The sequence below is a fragment of the Aptenodytes patagonicus genome, chromosome 1 (genome assembly GCF_965638725.1).
Source record: "Aptenodytes patagonicus chromosome 1, bAptPat1.pri.cur, whole genome shotgun sequence".
Lineage (NCBI taxonomy): Eukaryota > Metazoa > Chordata > Aves > Sphenisciformes > Spheniscidae > Aptenodytes > Aptenodytes patagonicus.
The window spans coordinates 164137082-164145134 of NC_134949.1; positions in this window are offsets into that span (position 1 = coordinate 164137082).

Below are 8053 nucleotides of genomic sequence, written 5' to 3' on the forward strand. Positions count from 1 at the left end.
GGTTATTTTTTTTCCCCTCTCCCAACTCAGCCTTCTAGTTTTCTTCCAGTTAGTCTATATATTTTTTCTAAAGAAGCCATTGTTTTCCACATCACTTTCCTGAAAATGCTCCCCTACAAAAAATGTCTCATGGTTGGAAGAGGATTCATTCTTCCAAGCTGATCTGTTTCCACTATTTTACCTTTCTGTATGCACTTCTAGTGTTATCTTCCTCCATTTCCCCCCCTTTTCTTATCTTTTTTGGTTTGTTGAGGTCTTATTTGCCTTCTTCCCAGCCCTTACTGTTTCTCATGGAGTCGTCTTTCTTTTTGCTATTGCTCCTGTCTTAGCTGTCCTCCCTGATTTTTCTCTTGACTCCATTCCCAAAACAGGTGGGTTATTTTTTTGTTTTGTTGAGGTTTGTTGGTTGGTTTGTCTGTTTGTTTGCTTTTTGTTGTTGTTGGTGGGTTTTTTTTCAATAATTTATCCCTCCTCCACACAGTGTTTCTCTCACCAATGGTTCTTGCTGTCACTCTGTGTCTTCTCAGCACCGCATCCTTTCTTTTCCCACTCCCTCTCATTACAATGCACGGCTGGTTCAGAGGAGTTAGCGCTTTTGCTGGCAATGGAGTCTGAAACAGTTATTGCTAGACTTTTCCCATGCTATGTCTCACCCACAGACATTTCCATGACATATTCCTCTGTGTAAACTCCCCCTTTTCAACACATTTTGAAACTGTTCTTTTCTTTACTAAAGGACCAGTTTCAACATTGTTCTTGTTTTCATAAATGTGACTAGGAGGAGGATAACGTGATAAGAACAAACACAGGAATGTAGACTTAATCATTTATGGACAAAATTGTTCAGCATTTTAAGTATGTTTTTGCAAGCATTTCTTTTGAATAAGGAATAGAACTCACGAAAGCTAATGCTTAAAACAATTCTAATGTATGAGAAAAAAATACTGTAAGTTATTCTTTACCAGGTGGTAACTAAAGTATAAGCTACTATAAATGTTATAAACTAAGTGCTTATTGATAGATGTTCTCTGATATGCAGAAGATAGAGCAAGTTTTAGGAAGTGTTAGTGAAAACTATGCCTTTTAGACTATTGAAAGATGTTAACATTTTGCAAATGAGTGTCTGGAGTTAATGTTTCAAAAGAGGAGGAAAAAAAAAGAGAAAGAAATATGGAGAGACAAAGTGGAGACCAATAGTCAGTCATTGCTCATGATAATTACTGTCATCCATCTTTCAAACATGCTAGCTTTTTTGCTGCTTCCACATTTTGCATTCATTGCCACATTCCCACAATTCCCCAAGCAATTTAGGATTCAAAAACGTACACCTCCAATACTAAGTAATTTGTTTCACTTTGCATAATAATCACTTTTGTTTTAATAGCTTATGATATCTCATTTGTGCATTTTCATTAAAGAATGGTACTTGTCTTTAAAATATCATGAAAATATACAGCCGACAATCAGAAGGTGGAACTCCTGGTGGTAATGAATGAATTATTTGCAAGCAAGTTTCCAAGAGCATATGCATACACAGGCACAGTAATGAACCTTAGGAACAGAGTAATGCTAGTTTCATGATTGTTTAGCTAGCTATTCTTCATCTGTGTTGCAACAGAAGGAGCCACACTGAAGGTCATGATTATGGTCATGATTGTAGCCTGGGGAATAACTGTTAACCTTATACTGACATTGGATAAACTTCTAATAGATAAGTTTTCCTTTTACAGATCATTCCCCTGGCTAGCAACATATATTCAAATAAATAATGATGACAAAGCACAAAACTAGCTAAGTAAATAGTCAAGATGGAATGTCTCCTCCCTAGAATTAGGTTTTCTATACAATGGCCCCTGATCTGTTAGCAACTACTGCTATGAAGGGACCCCCTACCATATCGGTCTTTACCTTTTGCCTGTTTTATGAGAAAAAATGAAGAGCAGACTGGAGAGTGAGGTTTGCTGTCTAAAACTACATAAAAACACTAGGCTAATAATGAATGGCATCTTTTATAATATTTTTAAATGTGCGGTTGAAGAATGGGCTGAAGAACATTGAAAAATGTAAGTTTGGCAGTCAGTTACTCACAGACCGGGATCCCAATATATTTAACTTCAGCATTTAAAAAAATAAAATCATATTTTAAAACATATGCCTTGTGAAGATGGTAGTTGAGTAAGGTGATTTACTGCAGCTGACAAAACCTAAAAACTCACATCTGATTAACAAATTGTTTAATCTCTTTTTTTTTTTTTAATAAAAACCCCACACTTTCTCAAAATTCAAATTTAAACTGTGAACTTGACAAAACATTGTGTTCACTAATAAGAATACAAGGGATATGGACCAACTCTGGAGAGAGGCATGCCCAGATGTGTAAGAAAAGATGGCTTATTTACAAAGCACATTAGAAAGAACACTGCAAAGTAAGGAGGCTTTTGATCAAGGAATGGAAAGACAGAAGAATGCAGTAAATGGAAAAGCAATGATGTTCATCATATCATATGTTGGATAACATATTGCTAGTATCATTCCTACAGGATAACTTATTGCTATTATCAGTCCTGACAGAAACAATCAGGAAAAATGCTGGGAGTAAAATATCAATCTGGAGATCAGTGAAAAAGCTGCTATTAAATGGAGCCAACAAGAAATGAAGACCCAGAGCAGAGGGTTTGTCTCAGAAAAAGAAAGAATTGAGGAAGTGTTATGGTAACTAACTCACACTCAGTAATGACTTTGATGTTAGTGAAAGTTTCAAGCATCTACAGAAAATAGGTCAGGGTTTCATTTCACTGTGATTCACCTTGCAAATTATTTGGTCATATCATGCAGTTCAACATATGAAGAAAGGCTACCCATCAGCAAGACTCTTTACATGATTAATTGCTTTTTACTTTTTTTGGTAATATGCAAAGAAAGCGTCTTTCAGAGGAAAACCCAGCAAAAAATAACCAGTGTTATTTTTCAGATATTATGTATAAAATATTTCCTATTATAATGGCATCGAAAGCTTGCTTGTGCCTGTATTTATTGTATGTGTATGCATAGCTTGCCTGTATAGTGAGTTTTCACCTACAGTTCATGACTGAAATTACTTGTTATATTGTCCAATAAAACATTATAATAATATTCACTCACTAACAACGATGACCATCTAAGCAGCAGTGATGTACAAAAGTGTGTAAGGAAGTCACTAGAAGTCTTACCGCTCCTATCAATGCCTAGGTGATTTATGCAACAATCTTACATTAATGCTAACCTGAGTTTTACATATAAATCCTCTATTCATCAGTAGGAAAACACACCCCAAAGTGTTTGATTTAATTAATCTCTTGCCTGTGCCTTTCACTACAGAAATAACGTAAATAATGCATAGGGATGGGGTATTAGGCATCTTTCTACAGTTACAACATGATTAATTACAATGGCTAAGCCCCTAAACGATAAGTTGAATAGTAATTTGGTGGCGGAATCTGGAACTGGGACAGTGTAGAGGCCACATATTTTGTATCACACTTTTAATGCCACAGCAGTGAAAGAGAATAACAGAACTTTGGCTGCTACTTATGGATACCATTTGCGTAGGTTAAGATCCTGCAATTGTATGTGTACTTTCGAATGAAAGAAGAGCATTTTAGATCCTCATCATTCAATATGATATGCAAACCTGGGTTGTACAATGTTTTGAAAACCTCACTGTCCACAAAGAAATGCTTCATATGCACACAACACCTATAATTGCAAATATTGCTCATGGAATGAAAAGGGCAAAGGTTTGGCTAGCTAAATCACTGGTTTATTAAAAGACATAATTATTCAGGGTCTAACTGTCACATGACCATCTGATGTCACAAACAATGTTTATGTAAATGTTGCCACGACAATCTGATACTATTAATATGCATTGACATAAATTATCATTTATTTTCAGTTGATAGCAAGGTTTATGTGTCAATATGAGAACAATGCTTAAATGACCAACCAACCAACTGTATTTAATTTCCATTTCCATGAGGAGTCAGCACCAATGACTAACTGAAAAATGCATTACCCATAGATTATGAAGTGCTCCAGGCACTTTTGGACACAACTTGCTTTGTATATGGGTGCCCCATAGATTCATAATTAAAATGACAAACTGAAGTTTTTGTAGCAGGAAAAGAAAACACTAAACCAGTCAATCTGCCTTTCAGTGAAAACTGGTAAAAAGGCAACGGTTGTTAGGGGAATTAACCAAAAAGAAAAAAAAAAACAACCAAACAAACACAAAAACCCCACACCACAAAAAAACAAGTACTCCCATAGAAACAGTAGTTGGCATACCAATCAGCCCACTGGACACATGCCAATTGCATTTGCAGTAGATCTGCTCCATGTGGCACTGATCCCAGGCTAAATTCAACAAAGGGTCTGGATGATGTGCTGCCACAAGTACCCCAGTCAACACCCTCTTCTCAGGCCTGCCAGGGATCACTGGGCATTCCTGCTGCATGACAGATTTGCCCATATCACTTACCTGCAGTGTCCACCGCTGGAAGGTGACAAATACGAAAAATACTCAGCTCCATTCAGCTCCAGGGCTCGCAGTGACAGTTCATAAAGTGAAGCAGAGGGATGGCTGTTTTCTCAAACCTAGTGTATGATAAATCCCAAAATCTCCAGCACTCCCGTGGCAAGCCCGTTGATATCCGTTTGTCACCAAAGGCCTGGAAATATCCAATATAAAAGAGAAACAAATAAAGCTATCATATAACGAGGTATAGCAAATGGGGAATTATTTGTATTTATTTTTCTGCAACTTGCTGTTTGCTATGTTCTCTTAAAAAAATGTGGTGGTTCAATGTGGAGGAAAGTTTACTGCTTATTTTGTACTGGATGCTACTCTCTGGGAGGATGGAGGAGGAGAAAATAGAGTCATAGCAACTGGATTTGTCCCAGGTATGTTCCTAAATTTTGCTGTTTGGCACCAAACCCACATAGGATGAAAAAATAAAAAAAACAATGTATAACACAATAATCCATCTCTCCTCTCCTCAGCAATATACCACAGATGTTTCAGAGAACAAAGTGATTTTCCACAACAGGTCATACATGAAATATATAAAATGAAAGCTATTGCTGGTAAATGGGCTGTCTGTTCCACAGAAACTATTTTCTTTTGCCCTTTCGCTGTGGCTCCCACTTCACAATATAAAGGGACGCTGTCAGCTTATGTTATGCTTCTATCTGAAAATGTCGAGCTTAGTATACCACATAGACTAACTACAAAGACTACAACTGAAAGAAATTAACAGGAAATAAACATCTTCTCTTATTGTTTCAGAGTTAAGTCTGTGCATGTGACAACATAACAGGTTTCACTTTTTCTCTTATAAAACTACTCCTGGAATTGGTCAAAACTATCAGCTGCGAAACACATTTTTAAAAAACTAATACTATAAACAGAACATACTGTTTGAAGACCTGTAGCAGATAATACATTTCTTTTCAGTAAGTTATTAAAAAAAAAAAAAAAAATTACTTGCTCTTCTACTATCCCATTAAGTTGAAAAGAAAAAAATCTGTAGAAAGCAAAGCATAGCTTATTTTCTGTAGAAAGACTGTCCCTGACTCCTTTTTTGTCGAATACAGATTGTTAACATCCTTTTTCTTCTCTGGCCTTCTCTACCACAATTACTGGTGATAGCCTGTAATTCGAGGAATGTCTGCATGGCAGCATCTGCTTGTTTTAAGACTGCATTCTGTGAGAATGGACACGAAGTATTCACCTATCAGTCACTGTAGCACCTTCTACAAAACACACTCCTTTGAAATACGCGGTGTATAGAAGGCAGTTGATAAAAAACACAGCTATTTGAAAAGGTGCAATCCTCAAATCCCTCTTGAGTTACCAGTACAGTAGCCTCTTTGTACTCGCAAACACAACAGACTTATCTTGATAATAACCTTCCATGACAGTCCTGGTCTGTGCTGAATCTTCAGTCTCTCAGATATTTTACACACATCCAAGTTGTCCTCCCAGATGGACTAACTCTACTTAACTCCTGCTATAATAAATATAGCCTCATTCCTCATGATGCACATTGAGATCTGCTTTTGTGCCAGATGCCAAACAGTGGAGAGGCTTATGCATTTCCATCATTTTCTTTTATTTATTTCCTTCTTGAAGATGGGGAACAACCAAAACCTTAGGAATAAGAGTAGAAAAATGAAATAGATATTAAATATAGGTTCAGATTTAAAAGTTCTAGCACTCAAGTTTATTACTGAACTGAATTATGTTGTTAAGGTTTTGTTTGTTTCTTTTGGGTTTTTTTTTTTTGTTTGTTTGTTGTTGTTTTTTTTTTTTTTAATAAGGACTGTTAGGTAAATTAATCTCACCTGCACAAGTCCATTCTGAAGAAGAACATCCTTCTGATACAGTCCTCACAAGTGTCCTCAAAGGAAGTGATAAAGAGCCTCAGGCTCTTCTTTCGACTTACAGTCACTCTTCAGACCGCCAGACTGAGTTGGGACTCCAGTACTGCATTCCCTTGACCTCCAGATATGAAATCCAAGATTTAGTAGCTTTGAATAGTGTAAAGACTTGGCATAGGCTGGTTGTCGGAGAACTGTATAATTGAATATTTTTTACTAATAGCTTCCTAAAACCCTTTGATCAAGAATTAGGTAATTAAATTACTACCTGTCCTGTACATTGTTGAACAAACTTTCATCTTTCATGTTGTCCGATTAAAGCAATATTCCTTTTGCACCTGAAATAATATTTCTTACTCATTGAAATTCAGTACTTACAAGATATTTTCCTATGAAATTCTTTTTTTTTTAATAATTAGAAACTCAGCCATTTTCGTATAATGAAGTTGTATCTTTTGCATTTGTTGTAAAATTGGGTCTCTGAACCTCAAAATAGCTGTAAAGATTCTGAAAGTCCAAACCAGATATAACTAAAAGCATTATTTTTTCTGGGTGCTTAGAAGTTAATAAGTATCATAAGTTTTTCTAATACCAAAATGTCAATAACCCATTCACTGATGTTTGACATAAATACTTTATTTTGTTGCCTGATAAATTAATGGCTACTAACACACAATGACATATGTTGCATATACACTATTGCATATTTTTATGTTCAGGAACACTATGGTTTGACTTCTTATTAAAATTACTATGCGTAATAGATTTACCTTTTTCTTCCAAATACAATCTTACTTTTATTTTGTCATTTAAGAGACCAGAGTAATTCTAAAATATCTACCCGAAATGACTAGGGAAGACCTTCCTTTCTTTGGAGTTATATGTTCATAGAAATGTGACCATAAATTAAGTCAAAGTTAGGATACATCTGTTTGTTGTTGGTTTGGATTTGTTTTTTCTTTTTTTTTTTTCTTTGCCATGAAAGAAACAGCTGAGCAAAAGGAAGGTTGGTACCATGTGACTGAATTCTTTGCAGACCTCTAGAAAATGCATTATAGACCACAGCTAATCAATCTCTCTTCCTTCACAGTACAAAGCAAAATCAGAAAAGCTGCCTCCTTTAATCAAAAATACAAAAACCTGTCACTGGACTGGACTTGGTCAGTTAGGATTTAGATGCATGCCAGTGACCACAAGAGCACAGAATGACACTAATAAATACCAAAAGTAGTTTACATAATGAAATTGCTGGAATACATAACATGTTGTATAATTACCAAATATTTACAAGCTCTGTAGACTTAAGTAATAGACAGTTCATCTTCTATGCCAAGCTGAAAAGCATCAAGTTAAATACCATGTAACATTTTAAGTGTAATAATCTCTGCACATCTTACTTTGCCAGTCCTTCTGTACTCACTACCCCAGGCTGTGCCTATAGGCATTCATTGCCTGAAATACTTAAATTGGGCTCTGGGCTGATAACTTCAAAAGAATAAAAATGTGCCTTTTATTAGAATAAAGAAAATCAAATCAGATTTTTGTTTCATTCAATTAAAAAACAGTAAAATATCACCATATACATATTTATAAATTCAAAGTGAGATTAAATGATCTTATTAATGTATATATA